We start from the raw sequence: 24,880 nt of genomic DNA on the forward strand, positions 1-24,880 counted from the left end.
GCATACCCGGCTACAATTCTCAGTCAATAGATTTATTTTAAGTAATCTTCAAGTCCGTTAAATTCTAGTACAATAAAAACGGCCCAGAAATTCGTTAGAATTCATTGCAATAGAAATTGATCTGTATTTTCCTATGTGTCCATGTAAGTTTCTAAGTAGAAATTTTAAGACTGTAAAAGACTTGCATATTTTCATTTCCTACAGAACATCTCTCTGCAAAGACTCAAAATCAACTAGCATGGACGTAAGAACAATCTTTCTCAAACGGAATAACGAATTTCTGGCCCCGTGGTCATTACCTTTTCCTTCAGATGCCCTACACCTTAAAGTTCACAAAACCTACAACCTGCCCCACACCCAGTGACATCAAATGCGGACTCTACAGAGAGAAAGAAATGATTAATAAAGTAGGTGGATCAAAGTCTGTCCACAACACTGGAATCATTTCCCCACGTTTTTTAACTTACACAGAGACACTCCTAAAAGTTCATAAGAAGACGGTTTATTCATAAGAAGACTAAAATCAGGATCTTTTGACAACCTTCTCATGAACGTGTATTCAAGATTCTATTCAGTTTTACTATTATATAAACTTAGTATATGTAAAATATATATACGTATATGTATATACGTGTGCGTATATACACACACACATATATTACCCAACGCTGCTTTTTTAAAACTCCAAGTTACACCTCATGTTAACACCTCGCTTTGGGGAGGAACCCACATCTCACTGAAGGAAACAACCATGAACATGAGTTTCAGAAAAAGAAAACACGTGCGCACACGCGCACGGACATCTTTTGTGAAGACATTTAGAGACCGCCCCAGATCCCAAAACGGCGAGTTCCAAATAGGGACACATCTGGCCAGCTCAGTCGGTAGACCATATGACTCTTGATCTCTGGGTCGTGAGTTCAAGCCCCACACTGGGTGTAGAGACGTTAAAAAAAAAAAAGGTTCCAAATAAAAGGCAGAAGATTACCATCATTTTTTTTCCCCAGGATTTGGGAAAACACCACACGTGTTGGACTCCCAGGCCCATCAAGCACATGTAAACAGAGAGAATTCAATGATCCATGACTCCTCGAGGAAGGTGCCTGTTGTGGACACTGGCTTGTGGGTACAAGCTGCCCATTCAGGCAGATGCTGCGCACTGAGACCCAGGCGGAAGTCAGATGGACACGCCTCACCTTTTCGTCCGTGTCACCAGCTTCAACACACAGGTCCACGGAGAAGGCAGACCGGCTACTGTCCTACCTTTCCGCTCCCCGGAAAGATGAAAATAACTACCAAGGAGCAGCAGGGCCGCATTCACTCAAATATCCTCCTTTGTCTTAGGGTTTAAACACACACAGGCTTCTTTTGTTCTTTCTGGCAATTTTCTCAGTTCGCTTTTAACCAAAGCTTCTTTGGATTTCTTTCGTCGGCCATACTTATAATTTGCAATGGCTCTGTCCTGCTCTTTGACCGTTCCCTTCTTGCAGAGCTTTTCTTGGTTTTTGCCCTTTTCAAACCCTCTCGATACAGTAACGAGAGGATTTTCTCCTCCTGTATACCCTGCAACCTCTGATGCGGGGGTGTTCTGTTGTTGCCTTTTCTCCCTCCTTCTCTCCATCAGAGGTTCTCCTGGAGTGCCTGCTGGCCCCTGGTCACGCATCACCCTTACACCGTAGACCACACAAAACCCTGCAGGTGAGATTTTGTCCCGGAGCAGGGGCTTCTGACTCCGAGTGGGTGCTGCGTATCTCCCGTCGTTGAAGCAAACCCCCAAACTAGCCTCTCTGGTTCCCCCCAGACACTTCCGTCCGTTTCTCCAGAGATGAGCCTAGGGGACAGACACGGATTCTGGTCCTCGGTTGTCCCACCAGGGTGGGGACGTAGAGCCTGGGAAGTGTTCTGACTGCAGACACCCCATTACACCTGGCGAGTCCCAGCCCCACCCAGCACTGCAGGGACTCCGAGGGCCCCCCGCCAAGGATGTCCAGGGTGGTGGCAGCCCCCACCGAGTTTTGGCCGTCACCAAGCCTTCATCACCTTTCGAGCTGTTAGGAACATTCTGAAATTTCTTTTCTGCACCGGTCTCTCTTCCAATCCTTTCTGTTGTGGGTTTATGCATTTTTTATTCCTTTACTATCATTTTAATGGGGTCTCTGGAGGAAGAAGAGAGAAATAAGGGTGTTCAATCCACAGAAACTCCAGGCTCACAACAGAACTGGGGCTTCACAATAAGATGTCAGGCGCCGCCTTGGACTTATCAGGAAACTGTTCTTTAATGTTGACTTCACTGAGGCAAGGAGGCAACAGCGGATCTTGAATTATGAATGGAAGCGCCTCTACTTACTATTAAGAGTAAAAGACTATAAAGTTCTTTCCCTTGGAGGTTTTTAAAGGGAAGAATCCACATTAATTTTGCATAAAGGGTTAAATTAAATTGTTCCCACAACCAGAAGAATAGATTAAAATGACTCCACAGGTCAACAGGATTGATCAGCTCCTACCGTGTTCAACGGACCACATTACATACACCTGGGCTTCGAACATGCGGATAAAAGTATTCCTGTCTTCAGAAATAAACACGACGTAGATGAAGACATAACTCGTGAAAAATATCGAAACGTTATCTTTACACACACACACACACACACACACACACACACACACACACATTCTTTGGTACTCGCCATCTATGGGTAGGAGGAAAAGTTTCAATTCAACCTTCCAGGGCTCTTTCAGTTGTATAAATATAGTTGAACAATTACAAAATGGAATATCCTTATTTTGCTCTGAAGATCAGGATTTCACAAAGACATAATCTAAGAGCTGTTGGAAGAAACCAACAAGAGAGTCATGACTGTAGGTCGAAGTAGAAACCACGAGTGGTACCAGGCTCAGAATATTCTACATAATTAAAACATGGAACATTTAGGCCATGAAAATCATTAAAGCCTTGGTCAGTATTGGGGCGCCTGGATGACTCAGCCAGGTAAGCGTCTGACTTGGCTCAGGTCATGACCTCACGATTCGTGGGTTCGGGCCCCGCGTCAGGCTCCGTGCTGACAGCTTCGAGCCTGGAGCCTGCTTCGGGTTCTGTGTCTCCCTCTCTCTCTGTCCTTCCCCAGCTCGCACTCTCTCTCTCAAAAATAAACATTAAAAAAATATTAAAAAAAAAAAAACCTTGGCCAGTATTTATGCAGACTCTTAACAAAAAAGGTCTTTGCTACTTAACATTCTACACGTTGCTCAGAATTTTCCTCAATATTGGGAATGAGAGCAGGAGAGCTCCTCTGTGTTGAAATTAGCTTATTACGGGGTCATATGTGACTTCATGGGAGCTACTCCACTGGGCGGCTGTAAGCATTTAATGAGAAAAAGCTTCCTTGCAGTTACAACTCTGGTGGCACAATATCAGCCCTGGGGAAAAGGGAAGTATTCTTTGATAATGCTGTCCATCATTCCCTCTTTAATGCATTAAAATGTTTATATAACATACTATGTTTTCCTCTAGAAAAACGTATATGAAACATCTCAAAATGGTGGGGTTTTTGTTTTGTTTTGTTTTTTGAGCTAGACCGGGGGTGCAAATGGGGGAGGGGCAGAGGGAGAGAGGAGAGAGAAAGAGAGAGAGAGAGAGAGAGAGAGAGAGAGAAAGAGAGAGAGAATATCCCATGTGTGGGGCCCAATCCCACAACCCTGGGATCATGACCTGAGCCAAAATCAAGAGTCGATGCTCCACTGACTGAGCCACACAGGCGCCCCTCCAAATGATGTTTTAATTATACATGAACAGATTTCTGGCAATCCAAATTTAACTTTTAATAAACCTGCACATCAGATCATGGATATAAAATGACAACCATGGGGAAAAAAAAAAGACACATGGTTGCTATTTTATTAATTTCAAACATTATCATTAGAATAAAATCTTTCTTCCAGAGTGTGATGATACTTTTTAGCCTTCTCATCCCTTAATTGCCTCTCCCCACGTTGGATATTAACGCTAATTCATGCTAACGATCGCATCTTCCAACACTGACAAAGTGGTACCGGAGAAGAGAATCAAAATCTGCCTTATGGAAAGTAATTCCTAATGTAAACCGTGACGGGAATCCGGTTCACTTTTAGCTTCTGCTCCTGCTTCCTCACATTATTATAAAACCGATCACCTGCTCCCTAGCGGTAACATGCAATCTCTCTAGTTACACTCTGCAGTCACAGCCTTAACACAATAGGATATGTCACGCGCGAAGACAGGCACTGGCTCAAGTTTGAGAACAAGACCAACAGTGAACAGGTTACACGATGCTTCCGTCATGAATGCGGACGCACAGCTACTTAATTTTTAGTGGACGCCACCGAGAGGGCGACCGATCCCGTGGTCTGCGTGTCGTCCACACCCAAACCAAACCTCTGCTCTCCGTGGCACGCACGAAGGCACATACACGCAAGAAGTCGAGCACGCGTGAGATAATCCTAACACCCAGAATTCCAGCCAGATCTCTTCCCGTCGACACTACAATCCGGCTTAAGCAACAGCTTTGCAACCTCACTTCCCTTGTAGTGACGTTACTCCTACGATTCACGCTGGTCACAGATCCCTGGAAAATGAATGCATTCTAATCAGCTCTTACGGTATTTTATTCCCCTGTTTCAATGAGGCGAGGACTTCAGGACGTCTCGATGTGCAGCAATGCATTGTTGAGGGGATGGGGGGAACTGCACAATACTCGAGGACAGGCCGTGCCATCCAGGGCAGGGGCAGCAGGGAGCGCCTCGAACGGGCGACACGCAGAGGGAAGGGACGCTTGTCCAAAGGGGCCACCGCCACCGTCATGTTTGTTCTCCTTACTTAACAACCACCCACTTCCAATCCTGTCACCCACATCGTTCACCTACCCCACCGTCCCCATCCCTGCCTCCCTCTGACTCCCCGTCTGTGCCCCTCCGAAACCAAAGCAGGAAGACTCAGCTCTGCAGCATAAAGAAAACCACTGAGCTCAGCAGCCACCTACAAGTTCTCGAATGACCCATCCCACAAAAACCGCCCTTGAACTCTAACCAGTCAATACCCTAATTCCTCTGCTCCCCTCCAAAACCAAACCTCAGCAAAGACCTGACTCTTCATTCACCATTCCATCCATTCAATTTCCGCCCCCACGACGACCAAGCCGCCCATTGGACCGCACGGCTGACAACGTCCTCTGTTAAACAAAGTCCTCTCTGGGCTTCTAAGTCATCACTTGGATTTTGTTTTTCTTGCTTCCTTCTCCAGCCACGCCTTCTCAGTCCCCTTTCACTTCCAACGATTCAGGATTACTCAGAATCTGGTCCTGGGCTGGCTCACTTTTCTTCTCACTCGGTGGTCCTTCCGTGGACAATTTTTATCCACCCACGTGACTTCAATCACAGCCGTGCCCCAAACCGCCAAATTTATCTCCACAAACCACACCTCTTTTCTTCTTATTAGAGTTTATTTATTTTGAGAGAGAGAAAAAGCACGAGTAGGGAAGGGGCAGAGAGAGAGGGAGACGCAGAGTCCAAAGCAGGCTCCAGGCTCCGAGCTGTCAGCACAGAGACCAACATAGGGCTCAAACCCACGAACCGTGAGATCATGACCTGAACCGAAATCGAGTCGGACCCTTAACTGACTGAGCCACCCAGGCGCCCCCAGACCTCTTTTCTGAGCCTTAGAATCTCAGATTCCACTGCCTGCTTCACAGATTTCCATGGGTTTCTGGAAGGCATCTCATACCTGTCATCCATCAAATCAAGCTTTGATCTTTTAGAGAAATATATTGATTTGTAAGAGCTCTTTATTTATGTCAGATATTAATCCTTTGTTAGATACGGCAAAGCTTTTGACTTTGAATATTATGTTCAACATGAGCCTTTTAAAACAGGGCATGAGATCCTTTCATGCAGCCACTAAATCTTAGAGTAAATTTCAAACTCCCAGACCTGGCCCGATGTCCTGCCTGACTGGCTCTCTCTTCCCCTCGCTCTCCACACTGGTATCCTCTCAACTCTTCCCTTCCAGTGGCCTCATTACCGGCCTCAACCCCCTCCTCCGTTGGTGCAAAAACGCCTTCCCCCTCATGTGTCCCCAGCAAACTCCTGCCCTCAACCATAACTCCCTCATGGGTCCTCCCTAACTTCCAGGATCAGCTGTCCTGCCTCCTGGAGTCCCAGAGCCTTTCCATTCACAGCCTGAACACAATGTACAATGACACGTCTGTACTCATTTGCCTAATGACAGTCCCTATCTGCCTGCCCACTCCATCCGCGCTCCACACACCCAGTAGCAAATGCATACAGCAGGTGTTTCATAAAGTCCGTCACGGGAAGTAAGGGCGGACAGATCCGATGGCTTCGGAAACCGTGTCTGTTTCCTAATCTCGTGTTGAAATACAACTTGTCGGATTCCGACGAAGAACCACCGTTTCCATGGATATGACACAGACCTTTCAATAAAATACGACTTAACGCCACAGCACGCCACAAGCATGCACAAATGAGCTGCCGTTTCCTTCATCTGCCTGGCTTGCAACGGCTCACCTGTGATATTAAGTAATCATTTTAGTTTTCAGTTGTGGCACATACAACCCAGAAAGCCAGAGATCCATCCTTTTAATTAAGCTGGCATCATAAACATCTGAGGAGGTAGGGCAGACATTCAGCATTTCTCTGCAGTTCTCCTTCTCAAGGAGCACACACTACAGCCCCATCAGGCAGCCCTGAACCTGCTCATTTCAGGCAAAGGCATCACCCAGAAGTCAAAAAAATACAAGGCAGCGCTTATCCAGGCCTCAACTGCTTCCCTGAAGTTCCCAACAACCTCCCAGCGCCACAGACAACCAAGATTTCCAAAGCAAAAGCCAGACAGATAAGAATCATTTATGACATTCTCAAGGTAGAACTCAAATTACTCCACACCGTATCTTTAAGAGCCTAGAAGGCAAAGACATTTCAGACGCAATCACCGTCCCCTGCTTAGAGACTTTTTATCCAATAAAACGTGGAATTTCTCCGATTCTAGCACATTCTCTCCAATTCTTCTCTAGCTGCCAATATCTCACTCTACAGGCATTTCTGCGATCGCTTCAAACGCGTTCCTGCTTTTAAAGAATACTTCTCCAAAGAGTCACTTTTTTTTTTCTCTCCACTAAGAAAAAACTTCCTACACGTCTTTTATTAGTTCATGCTGCAGAGAAAGTGTCGGGACTGAATTGACATATCACAAAGGGCCAGGGCTCCAAGTTCAATGGAATAAGACACTTTTTTGTTAAAGACTTTTTTTCACAGGTATCTCTCTCCCACACATACTTGACTTATTTCTTTCTGCAAAGTTACTTTCTTTGCTGCAGCCAAATAGCTTCCGTTCAAAATTTTCCCAAAGCTTCCCTTAGGTGTAAGCTTTTAAAAGAAAGGAAAAAAAAACAAGCTTGCATAAAATTTACATTAACGTGCCCTCTGCATATATCTCATTACATGAGCCGGGGAATCTTTAGACGATTTGCACAATTGCTATCTGTAATGGTTTTATTTCACGTGTGAACGTGCCTGGGACACAAGTGCCCAGACACCTGGTCAAACATTAGCCTGGATTTTTCTGTGAGGATGATGTGGGATGAGATTTACACTGAAATCGATGGACTCTGAGTGAAACAGACTGCTCTCCCTCATGTGGGTGGGCTTCACCGAATCAGGTGAAGGTTTGAATAGTTCCTCTCCAGAGCACGAAAGAATCATGATGAACCAATGAGGTAAACATTAAAAAAAAAAAACATTAAAAAAAAAAAAGATGTGGGGAGCCTGGGTGGCTCAGTCGGTTGAGCATCCAACTTGGCTCAGGTCCTGATCTCACGGCTCAGTTCGTGAGTTCGAGCCCTGTGTCAGGCTGTGTGCTGACAGCTCAGAGCCTGGAACCTGCTTCAGAGTTTGTGTCTCCCTCTCTCTCTGCCCCTCCGCTGCTCAGGCTCTGTCTCTCTCTCAAAAAGTAAACATTAAAATTTTTTTTTTTAAAAAGATGTCAGTTCTTTCAAGATTGGCTCTACAGATCCCGTACAACCCATATGTTGGACTGCTAGGAACGTCTCTTAACCAAGACCCCAACAGTGAGGTCAGTTTCCTCATCCCAGACAGGCCCGTTACTACAGTTCCAATTTGACCAGTTACTATATCCCCTAAAGCAAAGATTCTTAACCTGTGCCCATACAATTGAAAACACAACTGTTCCTTTCAAAGGAATCAACGTGGCATCTTTCCCCAACCCAGCAGATAGGAGACCCTACAACTCTGATTACAAAACAGCTACAGAGAGTTCGCTGTGTACCAAACACTAAGCCAAACGCTTTCGCACGCAGCGCCTCAGTGAGTGCTCCCCAAAAATCCAATGGACGAGCTATTCTAGTCCCCTTTCAGCCAGTGAGACTCAAAGCGATGAGGCAGGCCTATGATCGGTCACAAATATACCAAAGAATGCATTTCCAACAGACAGACGTCTCTTAATTTACATGCTATGTATAAAACGTCAATCTCAGAATAACCCCTCCAAACATACGTATTGCGTAATCATGAGAATAAAACAGATGCGCAACACAAATTATTTCAGGAATCTAGGACATAAAGACAATTACTCGACAAAACTTTAGATTCTGGGTCAGATTCCTCAAAACTCCTTCTGTGGGTCCACTTTAAAAGATTCATAAGGCCGGGTGAGTCAATTTTAAATGATTTAAAACAGAAGTTCCTGGGGCACCTAGGTGGCTGTCGGCTAAGCATCTGACTTCGGCTCAGGTCGTGATCTCGTGGTCCGTGAGTTCGAGCCCTACATCGGGCTCTGTGCTGACAGCTCGGAGCCTGGAGCCTGCTTTGGATTCTGTGTCTCTGTCTCTCTCTAGGAGTTAGTATTTTTTCATTAGTATTTTTCAATAGTATTTTTCTGAATACTAATGAAACTCAAACTCTCCTCTACCGACAAGTCCTAGGAAAACACTGAGATACTCTGAATTATCCCAAAGCAGAACGTCTTGCAAAAGAGTCCTTGGAAAACATGCATTTAAACAACAGGATTGGGGCACCCGGGTGGCTCAGTCCGTTAAGCGTCCAGCCCTTGATTTCAGCTCAGGTCACGATCTCACAGTTCGTCAGTTCAAGCCCCACATCGGGTTCTGAGCCGACAGGACAGAGCCTGCTTGGGACTCTCTCTCCCCCCCTCTCTTCCACTAGCACTCTGTCTCTCTCTGTCTCAAAAATAAACAAGTATTTAAAAAAAAGATACTTAAAGAAAGCTAAAACTAAGACAGAAGTTCCTGTTTACCCCAACCACCACACCTCATGAAATGTTATTTCCGTTAGAATGAAATATTTAAAAAGAGTAATACTTCGTGAAAACACCTCACTGAAGATTACTTTCTTAATGTACAGATCTGATTAACATGCTAATTACAATAATTAAAGGCATCTTTAATTACCCCTCACTGACAGTGTGTCAGCGCTGAATGTGAACCGTAACACGAGAAAAGCAACGCAACGATTCTATCTGTAAGCATCTGGCTTGAGATCTGACATACTTACGATACGCAACGAAATCCCTCTCGCTACAGCAAAGGTGAAGAAGATTCAGAGTATGCTCTTCGAGAGAAGAGGCATGATTCATACCTAATCAGTTAGGTCCAAACGTAAGCGCCAATAGCTTGCAGGCATTCTGTCAGCTGACCCAGCAGTCATGCCTCACTGTAAAACATGGCCCCAGATGTGGGTCAATTCTTTCAATCTGCCATTTTTCTGAATACTAATGAAACTCAAACTCTCCTCTACCGACAAATCCTATGAAAACATTTGAGATACTCTGAATTATCCCAAAACAGAACGTCTTGGCAAAACGGAGACCGTAGAAAACATGCCCTTAACAACAGGATTGGGGCGCCCGGGCGGCTCAGTCGGTTCAGCGTCCAACCCTTGATTTCAGCTCAGGTCATGATCTCACAGTTGGTGAGTTCAAGCCCCGTAATCAGGCTCTTTGCCAAGAGGGCAGAGCCTGCTTGGGATTCTCTCTCTCCCTCTCTCCCTCTACCCCTCCCTGGCTCTCAGTCGTGCTCTCTCTCTCAAAATAAATAAGCTTTAAAAAATAGGATTTATTATCCAGTTACCATAGAATTAAATGCTTTCCATTACTACATTACATGAGAACGTTTTTACCGAAGGTACATTTCTTAAGCACGCTAGTGAAAAAATATTAGTGACATAGTTTCTTTTTTTTTTTTTCTCAAAAAATCAAAACACATTTTGTATGTCTACACTGCAATAGCCATTAGCGATCCAAAATTACGGGATGGAATACTGTCTACATTACAGGTCTGCAAACTGGAGAATAGTCCCAACATAACCTCGCTCTTTTACGTGTTTCTTCTCTTAGGAAATTTGTGCTCCGACAACTCCATACGGCAAAATTTGCAGATCGATTTCTCACCTGGCGAAACCAAGGGCAGAGGCCACAACAGGTGCCAGGGTCCAACTATCGGGAAGCAACCTAGCCGAGCACCATGAACCAGGTGGGGCCAGCCCCGCAGAGCACAGCGCAGAATGGGAAAGACTGAGTAGGCAGAAGGGTAAGCTCACCAAGGACTTCCGGATTGCCAGAGGCAGCGGTCGGTTCTCAGTCTTACGCTTACTTGACATTGTGGACAGAGTCCCAAATGTCTCATCACTCCCTCCTCCTTACGAAACATTCCTATGTTAGTGGAGTACATGTTTGTGTGCCTCCCCAAACTTCTTAGGTTGAAGTCCCAACCCCCAAGGTGACAGGATCTGACACCCTTTGGGAGGCGATGAGGTCACAAAGGGACAGACAGCCCTTATGAATGAGATTAGTGCCCTTACGGAGGAGGCCCCGAGGGCTCCCCCACCCGTCTACCCAGCGAGGAGGCCACGAGGGGAAGCTGGCAGTCTGCGGCCCGCAAGACGGCCCTCCCCAGAACCACCCACACCGGCCCCCTCGTCTCAGAAGTCCAGCCCCCAGAACTGGGAGGAAGCAAGCCCCGTCGCCTCTAAGCCAGTCTGCGGTGCTTTGCTGCAGCCGCCCCAGCTGACCAGGACACCTGGCTTCCGGGCCATCAAGCCCTCTCGGTGCACCTCGCTGGGCATCACGCCTCAGTCTCCCCTGCCGCCTCCCCTCATCGGCCAACCTCAAAACACTGGCGTGTCCCAGAGCACAGTCCTAGGACGTCCCCTCTCCCTCCACCCGCCCCCCGACTGCTCTCATCCGGTCTCACGGCTTCCAACACCATGCGCCGACAGCACCCAGCTCCAGCACCCAACAGCACCGCCCTCTGCGCCCTAGACCCACACGGACACCTTCCTCCGTGACATCTCCACCGGCACCTCGCCTCGACACGGCCAAGCACAAGCGGCTGGTTCCCACCCCCGGCACGCTCTCCCCACACGACGTCCGGACCCCGCGACGAGCGAGCTTCCCGAGGTGGTCAGACCAAAGGCCCTGGAGCCAGCCCTGGCTCTAATGCTCTCTCTCCCGCCTTCCCACCACATCCCCCAGCCCCCAGACGCAAGCACCCTGACACGAGCCACCAGCATTTCTCACCTGGATTATTCCTGCTGCCTCCCCAGAGCAGCCAGAATGATCCGCCTAGGACACAGGCCGTGACCGAGCTCCCGGCTGTTCAAAACCCGCTGATGGGAGAAAGGCCGGTCTTTACCACGGCCCACTGGGCCCTGCCGGCCCCGGCTCCGATCCTCCCCCGATGCTCTCCCCAGCGCGCACCCCCGCCCCGCTCCGCTGGCCTCCCGGGTGCTCCTCTTACACATCAAGGATGCTCCCGCCTCAGGACGCTTACGCTTACTGTTCCCTCTGCCCAGAACACTCTTCCCCCAGATACGTCCCAGGCTTGGTCCCGCACTTCACGCAGCCCTCTGCTCAGATGTCATTCTATTTGGGAGAACTGAATAAATATGTTATAGTTCATCACTTCCGAACAGGGAGCCTGGGTGGTCAGTCAAACATCCGACCGCGGCTCAGGTCTTGATCTCACGGTTCATGAGTTCTAGCCCCACGTCGGGCTCTGCTCAGAGAGCACGGAGCCTGCTTGGGATTCTCTCTCTTTCCCTCAAAATAAATAAATACATTAAAAAAAAAATAACTGTTACTAGTAAAGCTTCATTTTTAGGATCATCATTTGATCTCACATAACTGAAAGCAGAGAATTCAGGCAGTTTGTCCAAGGTCCCTCAAAGGTAACTCAGGGCGCGTGGGGGGCTCAGTTGGTTAAGCGTCTGATTCTTGATGGCAACTCAGGTCATGATCTCATATTCGTGAGATCGAGCCACACAGAGCCTGCTTGCGATTCTCCCTCCCTCTCTGCCCCTCCCCCACTCTCGTTTATTTACTAAATAGATAAACTTAAAAAAAAAAGTTGGCGTCTCCGTCACGCCTCCCTCCTTCAAGGGTCCTCACCCCTGCTTCTTTCCGAGGCCGCCCACTGACAGGGGAATCTATCTCAACAGCCCTACACTATCAAAGCGACAAAAACACAGTGGTTCCAAATTGCTTTCAGAATCTGGCCCAGGGTGGAGTTTTCAAGAACCAATCTGGTATGGTTTTGTGGACTAGAACTTCCACTGAGCACAGGGACTCGGGGGACGGAACACGGGTCGGGGAAGCAGGTGAGAGTCTGGTCCCAGAGAGACAGCTCCAACTGAGACAAGAGATGGTCTACCCCCAAAATAAGGACTCCAGACACCCTCCCTCTTCTACTCGTGCGGGAGAAACACTTCAGCAATGAGCTCAGTTTGTATCAGTCTTGACTCACTAGGCATGCCGTGGGAACTGATTACTATTCATTAGCTTAACCACAGCTAGTAAGAGCTCACAGCTCCAAAGCGGGCAGTGACGTGGAACCCTGACCCTTGGTGTCACCCGGGTGAAGTTCCCGCACATGACAAACAGGAGTTGCAATGACTATTCCAAAAACAGAGATACCCAGGCAATTAGCTGGCTCGATTTTTGTCGCTATGACCAAAAAAAAGTCTAATGAAAGTGATTAATTGCAAGGAACATTCCATAATGCTAGAATCGTGAATCAAAACCATAAATCAGCTCGTAATTAAAAGGAAACTGTCCGGAAAGAACCAAAATTATGGCATGGCTCTCCCTCCCCAGTGAAGAAAGAGCTGAGCAGTTTCGGTACCTGAAACAATAGCCGTGCTGGTCTGCAGGCAGTAGCCGCCCTAAAAGTAGGAATATTTTAGCATCTATTTCTCCCCTCTCTCTGGCAAGACCTTCAGTAACTGAACAGGAAATTTCAAATAAGCCCCTAAGGTTTTGTCTTCTGTGATTTTTAAAACAAACCAACTACCCAAAAATGCTATGATAGCATATTGCAAAATATTTCAATTTTGCATAAGGATCAGAATAGGTAAAAAAAAAAAAAAATGCTGCTTCTGTAACTGTCGTTAGTTCATTCTGAGAGCTCACTATAAACTCTGCCCTCTTTATTACACAAACAGAATTCGTTTGGATCACTGCATGTGGCAGTTTTTGAAAAAATCAGCTGTAAACAGAGCCTGGACAGGTTCCCCAAATTTTCTTCTATCAATTATGCGAGATCAAATTATGTTTGTAAAAATGGAGTTTTACCAGTAACAATTATTTTTAAGCAATGAAATATAACAGATATTAACCTACAGTTTTCTTCCTGTTATCACGGAGACCGTATTAGATGAGATTTATAGCTGTTTAACAACACAAAAACTATCACATCAGCCTTGGAAGCAGTAATTCTTCAACGTATGTGGGGCAAACAATTTATGCCAGATGAGTAGAGAGGAATAAATTTCCTGCTCATTTTGCAACCATTATTCCTTCCACGGGGAGAAGATCGGATAATTTGAGATTTGAAAAGAAGGGAGTAGATAATGCAACAGGACCTTATTTAAACATTTACTCTCACGACAGCCTGGAATTGACTTGTCAAAAACTCAAAAGCTCTTGCTGATTTTTTGTCACTTTACCCAGTATTTCAATAGCCCTGACACAGTGAACCGCTCAGATTTAAAACCAGCCCCAAATGGCATTCGTCTGGAAATGTGTGTGCCTCTTTGAGTAACCTTTCCTAGTTACAACTCTTCCAGTTTTAGACTATTTCTTCACGGATACAAAGAGAAATGGAATCTTTTCACTGCCATCATCTCAGGGTGATTTTTACGAGTGGTGATATAAGCACAGGCCCGGGGAAGAGCTGGACAGGAACCCATCTCGTCTGGCCACGGTAGGAGTAAGACGGCACAGGAATGTAGAAAGTCAATACCGTTCCATTCTTCCCTCATCGCTGTTCCTTCTTCTGCCCGTTCGTGAGGATCCTGCCTGGACCGACAGAAAGTGCCAGGATATCACAGACCCAAGAGCATCAGCGATATCTGCTGTCACAGAGGAGCGGGGGCCACGGAGAGGCTCTCTGCCGCTGTGGTCCGAGAGCAGGGGCAGGAACAAATCACTCGTTAGACGACTTGGTTTTCTTGTGACAGTTACAGGGAGCCCCCAACTTACAGACCAGGTTTTTAATGTTTATTTGTTTTTGAGAGAGAGAGACAGAGTGTGAGCAGGGGAGGGGCAGAGAGAGAGAGGGAGACACAGAATCTGAAGCAGGCTCCAGGCTCTGAGCTGTCAGCGCGGTCAGATGTGGGGCTTGAACTCACGAACTGCGAGAACATGACCTGAGCTGAAGGCAAGCACTTAACCACAGGTGTCCCACAAACCGGTTTTGCATCAAGGGTCTATTAATAAATCGCTAACGTGTTCTGAGTAATAGCAAAGTCGCCAAGAGGCCTGGCTTGCCAGGGCAACATAAAAGCCTACATATATAAAATACACTGAAGAGCTTTTGAACTATGCCTAAATATCATAGAAGTGCCATCTACCATTAAGAACATTTCAATTTAAAGTTTATTTATTTTTAAGAGACAGAGAGAGAGAGAGAGAGAGGGAGAGAGACAGAGCAGGGGAGGGGTGCGGAGTGAGGGAGAGAGAGAATTCCAAACAGGCTCTGTGCTCTCAGCACAGAGCCTGACACGGGGCTCGATCTCACCAACCATGAGATCATGACCTGAGCTGAGATCAAGAGTCAGACACTTAACCAACTGAGCCACCCAGGTGCCCCAAGAACATTTTAATTCCATTTATCTATGTCGAAAAGAAATTCTGGAAAGGAGAGAGTATGGAGAAACCAAAGGCAACAGTTGCTAAGGGCTGCCCAGTTACCAACACACATGATTCTGAGTAGGGTGTGAAAGAAAACAGCCTTCGCTATTATTTACATTTGACATATTTCATTTGTTTACTTGTCTGTATGTATCGCAGATAAGTTACAACTGACGCATTTCCCAACTGACTTAGAAAGCCCGTGTGCGTTGATTAAAAATTGGTATTTCAGGGGCGCCTGGGTGGCGCAGTCGGTTAAGCGTCCGACTTCAGCCAGGTCACGATCTCGCGGTCCGTGAGTTCGAGCCCCGCGTCAGGCTCTGGGCTGATGGCTCGGAGCCTGGAGCCTGCTTCCGATTCTGTGTCTCCCTCTCTCTCTGCCCCTCCCCCGTTCATGCTCTGTCTCTCTCTGTCCCAAAAATAAATAAAAAAACGTTGAAAAAAAAAAAAAATTAAAAAAAAAAAAAAATTGGTATTTCATGATGGGCTCTAGAACGTTTATTGAAACATACCTGTATCTTAACGTTACGAAGATGCAAAGTGACCAAGAGGGTCAAAAGAAGCCACCGAAAGGACCTGAGCCGCCGACAATGTCACAGAGTACGTCTAAGGTGACAGGTAGATAGGGCTCTGGGTCACATCCTTCCCACCACCCGTGTTTTTACCACCCACAAGCCAAGAATGATTTTTATACCTTTAAATGGCTGGAAGAATCAGCAGCGCTTGACATGAAAATTATGTGAAATTCAAACGTGCGTGTCCCATCAATAAGGCGCAGTGTGCTGGACAGGGCCGCGCTCGTTTGGACGGCCTCTGGCTGTTCTCAGGGCGTGACAGTGAGCAGCGTGACGCAGACCAGATGCCCACGGAGCCTAACTACTGCCTGTAACGGAGAGCTCGGGCTGGTTCCTGCGGCGGAGCCCCAGGGGAAGCAGGTAGCAGAGGGGTGGGCGAGCGCCGGCCCGAAAAACCTTGTGCTTCATTACATTAAGAAATGCTTTAAACCAAGTATTATCAAAATGAACGATAACCCTCCACTCATGCAGGCCAATAGTCGTGACAAACAGAAAAAAAGTCAGTAAGAAAAGGTCCAAAAAGTGAAGCAGGGAGGGAAAAAGAAAAGGAGGAAGAAGAGAAAATAATGGAAAATTAATGACAGGGAGCCTGGGTGGCTCAGTCGGTTAAGCATCGATCGGACTCTTGGTTTCGGCTCAGGTCACGATCTCACGGTTGGTGAGTCCGAGCCCCACGTGGGCTCTGCACTGGGAGTGCAGAGCCTGCTTGAGATTCTGGCTCTCCCTCTCTGCCCCTCCCCTACTCATGAGCATGCACGTGAGCGCTCTCTCTCTCTCACTCTCAAAATAAATAAACTTTCATGAGCATGACACGTGAGCTCTCTCTTTCAAAATAAATTAAAAAAATAAATAAAAACAATGGCAAAGAAGGGAAAAAGAGAACAACGTGACCACTTGGGGACATCGTGCGCAATGTTCTCAACTGGCAGATCATCATGGAGAGTGTTGTTAGTTCCAGCTAAAGGAGCCCGCCATTTTTATTGGGGGGGGGGGCGGGGTGAGGGGCCACCAACAGAAATCACCAGCCCTGTCTCCTCATCCAGAAGCCCCCTCCCACTGAGTAGTAAAGACAGCACACTCCAGGGCGACATTTCCTTGTGCTCTCACGAGTTCTACTCAAAATATCCAAGGAAACCTCGCTTGCTACTTCGCCACAGATGTATCTGCTTTAACACAACATAAAAATAATGCTTTACGTTATTTATCATCCTTCAAAGCAAAGCTCCAAAAGATGCACCACATCCATAGCACGGCTTTGAGCATGACTGTCACCCAGGTCTGCCCAGTGAGAGGAATTCGGCAACATAAAAAGAGCCGGCTGCCCTCAGTTAAAGACGAGTCACACATTCAAAAAATAGTCCTAAACATCTATCTGCAGTGGTTTGGGGAAGATAACCCAACTCCTGCACGGAAAATAACTAACAAATGTTTGTTTTTTAAAGTGTGAGTCAAATGGATTAATGAGCTGGCAAAAGGTAAGGAACGCTCAGAACCCAAACGTCCGCTGAAAGCAAAAATCTAGATGAAAGCTTGCAGCGGGGAGACCATCACTTCCCGGCAGGGCATTTGCCCGACTCACTGCAACAGCTTTGTGGTGGAACCAGACAGCCGACAGGCACCAAGGCCCTTGCGCTGCACAGCGTCCACAGCCGACTCTCCCCAGGAAGCTAAGCCCCAAGGCGCACACCTCCAGGGGGGCTACCTCCTGGGCGGGAGGAGGAACCGGAAATGACCAGAAATAACCACCTCTCGCCAGGGGCCTTCGGGAAGCCATCTTGGGCAAAACCTTGGCGCTGACTTTGATGGCGGGTGTGAGTGGGAGGAAAAGGAAACATCCCCTGAGAATTCATAACCACAAACCAGCCCGTGCAACCCAGTCGTCCAAAACACCCGCAAGCCGAACATTTAATTAAAGTGGGTTATTGTCTGACAGAAGCAAACACAAATCTGTTCCATCTGCAGCCCAACATTTGAAGACATCTCAAAGTGTAAGAAGATATGAGCTCACCATCAATCATCACTCAACAGTAACGATCGTTGCTATTATGAGCACTATTGTTACACTGGGTAACGTCTCTTAAGAGCTCACTAGGAACCACTCTCCAGAATTTAGGACACGTATTTATCTGGTGAATCCTGACAATAATATTATAAGGAAGTACCCCTCATTGCTTCTATTTGACCAATCAGAAAAGGGCCAAAACAGACAACGTTCATTAACAAGATAAAAAAGAAAAAAATCAGACCTTAAAGATTTCAGATATTGGTATTATAGCTGACTCCCGAACAACACAGGTTCAAGATGCACAAGCTCGCTTACACACAGGTATTTTTTCCAGCATATAATGCATAAAACATACAAAATATGTGTTCGTCAACTTTATGTTTATCAGTAAGACTTCTGGCCAACCCTAGGCTATCAGTAGTTAGGCTCTGGGGAGCCTGTATGTATTGTCAACTACATGGGAAGTCAGTGCCCCTAACTGGGGGCTGGTGCCCCGAACTCCTGTGTCATTCAAGAGTGACCTGTCCTTAATGTATTTAAGGAAATAAAAGAAGAAATTCAAATCTGTAAGGAGCAAGAGCAACAACAAAAGGACCCTATAAAAATGACCAAGAACATCTGCAGCAGAGGCTGATGAAAATATGGGAGAAAAATTAACCAATGTGGAGGATACGGTCTATGAGAAATCTGTCTGGAATGCTAAGAAGAAAAGAAAAAGAGGGAATGGGGAAGAGGCAATATCTGAAGATAAAATAACAGAGAATTTTTCAGAACTGATAACAAGTAAGAATCCACAACATCAGTAAACCCAATTAAGCCCAACAAAAATAAATAATACATTTAATAAAAAGTAATAAAAAGAAAACTTTGAGAAACATTAGAGTGGAACCACAAAACACCAGAAATAAGGAGAATTTTATAAGGAGCTAGAGGGGAAAAGATTGCTTGTCATGAAAAGAATGATAATTAGTCTGACAACCGATGTCTCAGCAACCATTAAAAAGCCAAAGAGAACAGAATCACACTGTCAACGTGCTACTAGAAAATACCTGTCCGTTCGGCACTATATACACAGCAGAAATACTTCTTGGTGGTATGAGAGAAATGAAAACATTTTGCGACAAAGAAATACGGAGTTTATCAACAACGGCCCCGCCCGCACCAACTACAGGAAATTCTGAAGAACATACCTTTTTCAAAGGAAAGGGATCCCAGAAGGAAGATCTAAGATGTAAAACTGAATTACAAGAAAATAAAGTGGTAAACATCGGAATAAATCTAAATGAACATTGACTACACACAACAATCACACCAAAAATTAAAAAATATCTAGAATGTCAGGATAAGGAATAGAACTCTCATATTAAAATGTGAGAAATTAAAGGAAATTTTATAACCTGAAAGCAGTTCAACATTCTTAAAATACAGATGAAATGCACAGATTCCTAAAAAACCAATGTGTGCGCAAAACTGCCTCAAGAAGAAATAGAAAACCAGAATACTTCTATATTCTCTAAAGAAGCTGAGTACCTAAAGAAAATTACCCCTATATACTATGTTTCCTCCTTCATTAATCCTGATTTTTGTACACAAAATAATAAATAATAGAAAATTTCGTCATCCTATATCTTACTCTAGGAATAAATAAAGCCATCAGCTCAACATTTAATGACACTCTTTTTCACAAAGGGAAGAAAAAACAAAGGCATTTTAAAAGTATTTGGAAGAAGCAACTGTATGCGATCCATCGAAAAATTTAAAGAGACTTCATAAATAATCGTTGACCGAACACCTATTATTAACGTATTGCAGGTCTGGTCCTGTTCTAGAGAATCATGATCTCATCAGCTGCCTAATATTCGATACACACTTAACTGCAACAGAATTCAGTTCCCCGGGGAATCCAGGAACCTGGATGCAATGTGACCCAGATGCCTGCATGCGATGTGCAGCCACCACTGTTCCCTGAGGTCCACGGCTAGTCCTCAGCAGCTCTGCCCCTCTTCTTAGTGGGTCCCCTGCATCTGGAGGGTTGCATGACTCATTTTAATCGACATAAAGTGAGGCTGTGCCTCCCCTAGGCTCTTTCTTTCCCATCTGCCCACGGAATGCAGCGAGGACATGACCTTATGAAAACAGCAGGGCCACCTGACAGAAAATGCCTGGGTCCATGAAGGAAGCACACAGCAAAGGCTGCCTGCCAACCCACACTGGACTGTGAGAAGAGAAATACAATTACACTGGATCATATCAAGCTTCTGAGACTGCATCTTATCTGCCATACCTGTCACAGCAGCTCACACCCTATAGGTTTACCCTGATTTCCCTAATATATTTTATAAAAGAAAATAGATTCTCACTTTATTCTTAGATTAAAAGAATAATTCCTTAAACTTCCTGCAGCTTCTTCCATCTACAGTCATCATTTCAACAAAGGGGACGGGTCTGTAACGATGAAGAACCAATGGTAATTCAGCTAGGAAAATTAGTAAACGCCCAAAGGCCTAAATATGCTGTTGGTAAGAGGAGAGATATTGATAGTTTACACCAGGGTTTCTCAACTTCAGGGATAATGACATTTGGGAACAGATCATTCTTTGTCGTGGGGAACCGTTCTACACAATGTAGGATATTCAGCAGTATCCCTGGACCTTACCAACGAATCCCAATAATACCCAAGAGGTACTGGGTTGTGGCAACAAAAAATTTATGTCCCGCCATTGTGACAATAAAAATTTTCTCCAGGTATTGCCAAATGTTCCCAAGGGGGGGAATCTTCCCCAGTTAAGAATCATTGGTTTAGACAAAGCAACTGGTAAATAGTTTCAATCAAATTTATTTAATGATGTCATTGCTGTCTAGCCAAACACCAGAGGTTCATTTGAGGCACGGAAAGCACATCGTGCTATTCCAGACCAGAGAGAAATTCCCAAGGAGGGACAAGTTCAAGATCTGCTACAAATGCCAGGAGGTGTTGGGGCGCCTGGGTGGCTCAGTCGGTTAAGCGTCCGACTTCGGCTCAGGTCACGATCTCACGGTCCGTGGGTTCGAGCCCCGCATCGGGCTCTGTGCTGACAGCTCAGAGCCTGGAGCCTGTTTCCGATTCTGTGTCTCCCTCTCTGTGACCCTCCCTCGTTCATGCTCTGTCTCTCTCTGTCTCAAAAATAAATAAACGTTAAAAAAAAATTTTTTTTAAATAAATAAAATAAATAAAATAAATAAAAAATAAATTTAAAAAAATGCCAGGAGGTGAGAACTCAAATGCCACAAGATGCCTACTCCAACTGCTGGCCATCCTGCGCCCACACCGACGGCGTGCCATTTTGCAGCGCACCTTACCTTTCCAACTGGAAAGGAGAATATCCTCACTGTCCAATTTCCCCAAGCAACAAACGGGGTAGAAAGTTACAAAGGGTCATTTACTGGCATAACATGTTACGCGCTCGATACTGTAATGAGGTAGCCCGCTCGCAATCTGTCCTCATGAAGAAAAACTGGTGCAAAGGATGGAGAGGAAGGATAATCCAGGAATCACTGGCATTTAACCTGGGCAGACTCGGTCTTATTTTTTTTTCATAAATGCACCTTCCTTGGATTTATTAAGTTGCTGTGCACTTCCTGACGACATACTAACCCTGGAGAGGAAAACGCTAGGACACAGGCAGCTTTGGTGTAAGAAGGATGTCAGCCTGGGTTACAAAGTGCTCCGTGGCGGGGGAGCAAAAGGTAAACTCCCCTGACACTATCCGTGGGGTTCCACGCAGGGTGACCATCTCCTTCTTGGCCTACCGAACACCTGAATCACCAAGAATTACATAACCGCCCTCTTTGCCCTTCACAAGAGGAATCCCGAGCTAAACCCTTCCAGCCGCTATTACTGTGAGATCAAGACGGGCCATTTATGGTGACATTTCAGCCGGCTACACTCGACTTTGCAAACTCACAGACTCTCCCATCGACGGTGACTCGAAATGTTTCTATTTGCAAATCCACCTGCTGAGAATGGGAAGCGATTTTTAAAAGAGAGCTCGACTAATAAACCCATCACATCGTCTGCCGTCATCCAAGAGTGACTAACCCACCTGGGTTTATCCTGATTGACGCACAGCTCTGCCAGCGGTCGCTCAGCCACACAGAGCAATGAACGATCTCTCCGCAAGCTGTTATGATTAATCACCACCCTTCAGTTAAAGCCAATATCCCACTCACGTCATGTTGACAACAAGAAAAACCTGGTAATAAGAAATGGCTGTGCTTTATCTGGGCTGAAGATATATAAATTACAATCAGATTATGTAGATAAAATACGGGAGCCAAATTTATCCACAGTAACTACACTTGTCATAGCACTTTTTAATGCCTTTAAAAAAGGATTTATGTTAAGTGCTGGAGTGAGGGGACAGTCCAAGAAAGGCTTTAGCGGCTTACCCATTCAAATTACTTCTTCTCACTGTAGAAATCATTCGCAAAAATCTCTTCATTTCCCTGGCCCAGAATTGGTTTATGACATCACTTAACAAAAGTTGGACTATCCTGAAGGCATAAACCGTGAAGCATAACTATACTCTTTCCTTCAGGCCGCCGACACATTCACCACAAACACGGGGCGCGGGTCATCTCAAGGAGCTGTGACCACTTTCCAAAGCAGCCAGCCTGCTCCTGGAGCTGAATACAAGTCCTTGAGGAACTCAGGAGACCGTGGCCCACTTTGTCGTAAGGTACAAAGGACAATGGAGCAGCAAAGATTGGGATGAACGGGAGTGTTCAAGCCGGAAGTGAAACAGATCAAATAAAGGGAAGAAGAATGTGGGAACCTGGGAATTCTGCCCTAGGTCTTATATCCTGGACAAGAGGCCAAAAATAGCCTCACGCTTCAGCTGTATAGCCGTACATAAATACCCATCGATAATTAGCAAATGAGTACAGAGGAATTGCTGTGATACTTCTGTTCGAAGCTTAATGGTCTGTTGAGTTTATAGCTGGTAGCTGTCTCCACATGAGGCTGTCAGCATATCAAAATGATATTTACTGAACCTCACAGAGTAGAAAGTTAGACTGGGGTTATTTTTTTCCCCACGGCTAATCATAAAGCCCTGAAACTGAGATTTTAATTACTTACCAGGTAAACGTGCTACATAACCTAATTTCAGAAGGAGAAAGACAGCATTAAAAGGATTGGAGAGCAAACGGCATAGACACGCCAAAATTCTGGGGTTGGTTCCGTGTTGGCCACATCGAATGGCGGAAAATGGGACGATGAAGAGCGTTCAGTCCACCCTGGAGAACTAACCTACACAGCACAGTGCATTCTGTCCCCAAACATAACCTGAAGCCAGTAAACCTGAGAGAATCACCCTCCAATCAACCATTCACACCACAACCCTGCCAAGTGCAGAAACTTTGCGTCTTAGAAGTCATCAAGAAAATGAAATTTTACGATACAGGGAGGATAATACAGCTGTTCTCACTGCAGCACCGTGGACGATACAGACAAACTCAGAGGAGATACTACACGCTCACTAAATAAATTAGGCCACCCACCCACAAGGAGCCCGATCTGCAAGGCGTGAAGGTGGCCACGATTCAGCGGAATGAAACAAGTCTCGGAACGGTGTGTATGGTAAAACCACAGTGCTGTGACTTTGGTTTCTACCTTAAAATATCTCCAGAAGCATAGCTGAATCAAAACAGAGCAATATTTAGAAAAATGTACATGTCTCAGCAGCTGTTTCTGACAAGTGAGTTCTAAAGCAGAAGAAGAACGTTAATTTTTCCTCTATGTATTTATCGATTGTCTTAATTTTTAGTATTTTGTTATTAAAAAAAAATGAGGGGCACCTGGGTGGCTCAGTCAGTTAAGTCTCCGACTCTTGGTTTCAGCTCAGGTCATGATCTCATGGCTCATGGGATCAAGCCCCAAGCTGGGCTCTGTGCTGACAGTGCAGAGCCTGCTTGGGATTCATTCTCTTTCTCTTTCTCTCTCTCTCTCTCTCTCTCTCTCTCTCTCTCTCTCCCTCTCACTCCACCCCTCCCCCGCTCTCTGTCTCTCTCAAAAATAAATACATAAACTTTAAAAAATCGGGACGCCCAGGTGGCTCAGTCGGTTAAGCGGCCAACTTCAGCTCAGGTCATGATCTCACAGTCCGTGAGTTCGAGCCCCGCATCGGGCTCTGTGCTGACAGCTCAGAGCCTGGACCCTGTTTCAGATTCTACGTCTCCTTCTCTCTGACCCTCCCCCATTCATGCTCTGTCTCTCTCTGTCTCAAAAATAAATAAACATTAAAAAAATTTAAAAAAAAAAAAGAAAAAAAAAGAAAAATTCCCCTGAACCCCATTAAAATTACTATGGGATTCAAACAGACATACGACAGAACATTTAGTAAAAGCCTAATGCAGAATCGCTGCCTATCCATTAGGTTTTACTCTTTATTCCAAACTAGCATTGACCTTCAACAGAAAAAAAAAAACAGATAGGTCCTTAAGCGAAAGGTAGATACACAGAACTACCCAAATATACTAACATAGAGCAATTTCTAGCAGTTTTCACTTGCCCAGTTGCAGAATAACTTTAGCTGCCAGCCTGTGTATGGCTAAAGAAAAATCTGCCAAACGCTAACAGCCACAAGTCTGCCCCACTGCATTATCGCCACGTAGTGCAAACGCATGAAGCTTACGCTCCAGACAACTATACAAACAAAACGAGAGATCCTTCTTAAAAATGTGCACACCCTACCCGTTGGATTTCTTAATGATTATAGGATCTCAGGGATTTATGTCTCAAGGACACTTGCTGTAAGATGTGAGTTTATTGTCCCAGCCTTCCTGTGACGAGAGCTCTTTGAAAAGGCAGGGGCATTTTACCTAAATAATGCATAAAGAACCAGACCCAATTCTCCGGCACAGAAGAGTAAAATGTCACGATACATTGTGATGGTTCATCTGACTGGGCCCAGGGTGCCCGTTTGAGCAAACATTATTCTGGGTGTATCTGTGAGGCTGTTTCTACATGAGATTAATGTAAAGCTTTTTTTTTTTAAGTTTATTTATGTTGAGAGAGACACAGAGAGAGAGAGAGAGAGAGAGAGA

The 24,880-nt window shown here is 45.6% G+C and overlaps 1 protein-coding gene across 15 annotated transcripts in view; it reads right to left on the bottom strand.

The window, feature by feature from the left end:
• SFMBT2 (Scm like with four mbt domains 2) overlaps positions 1–24,880 on the bottom strand; it is a 225,133-nt gene that overhangs the window by 121,510 nt on the left and 78,743 nt on the right. The window contains exon 1 of one of the 15 annotated variants that reach the window (XM_042944818.1): positions 10,624–10,790. The exons of the other annotated variants lie outside the window; for them this stretch is intronic. The gene's annotated coding sequence lies outside the window, so the exon portion shown is untranslated. Of the gene's footprint in view, positions 1–10,623; positions 10,791–24,880 lie in introns of those variants that run through there. 15 annotated transcript variants of the gene reach the window in all.

Source organism: Panthera leo, chromosome B4 (genome assembly GCF_018350215.1).
Source record: "Panthera leo isolate Ple1 chromosome B4, P.leo_Ple1_pat1.1, whole genome shotgun sequence".
Lineage (NCBI taxonomy): Eukaryota > Metazoa > Chordata > Mammalia > Carnivora > Felidae > Panthera > Panthera leo.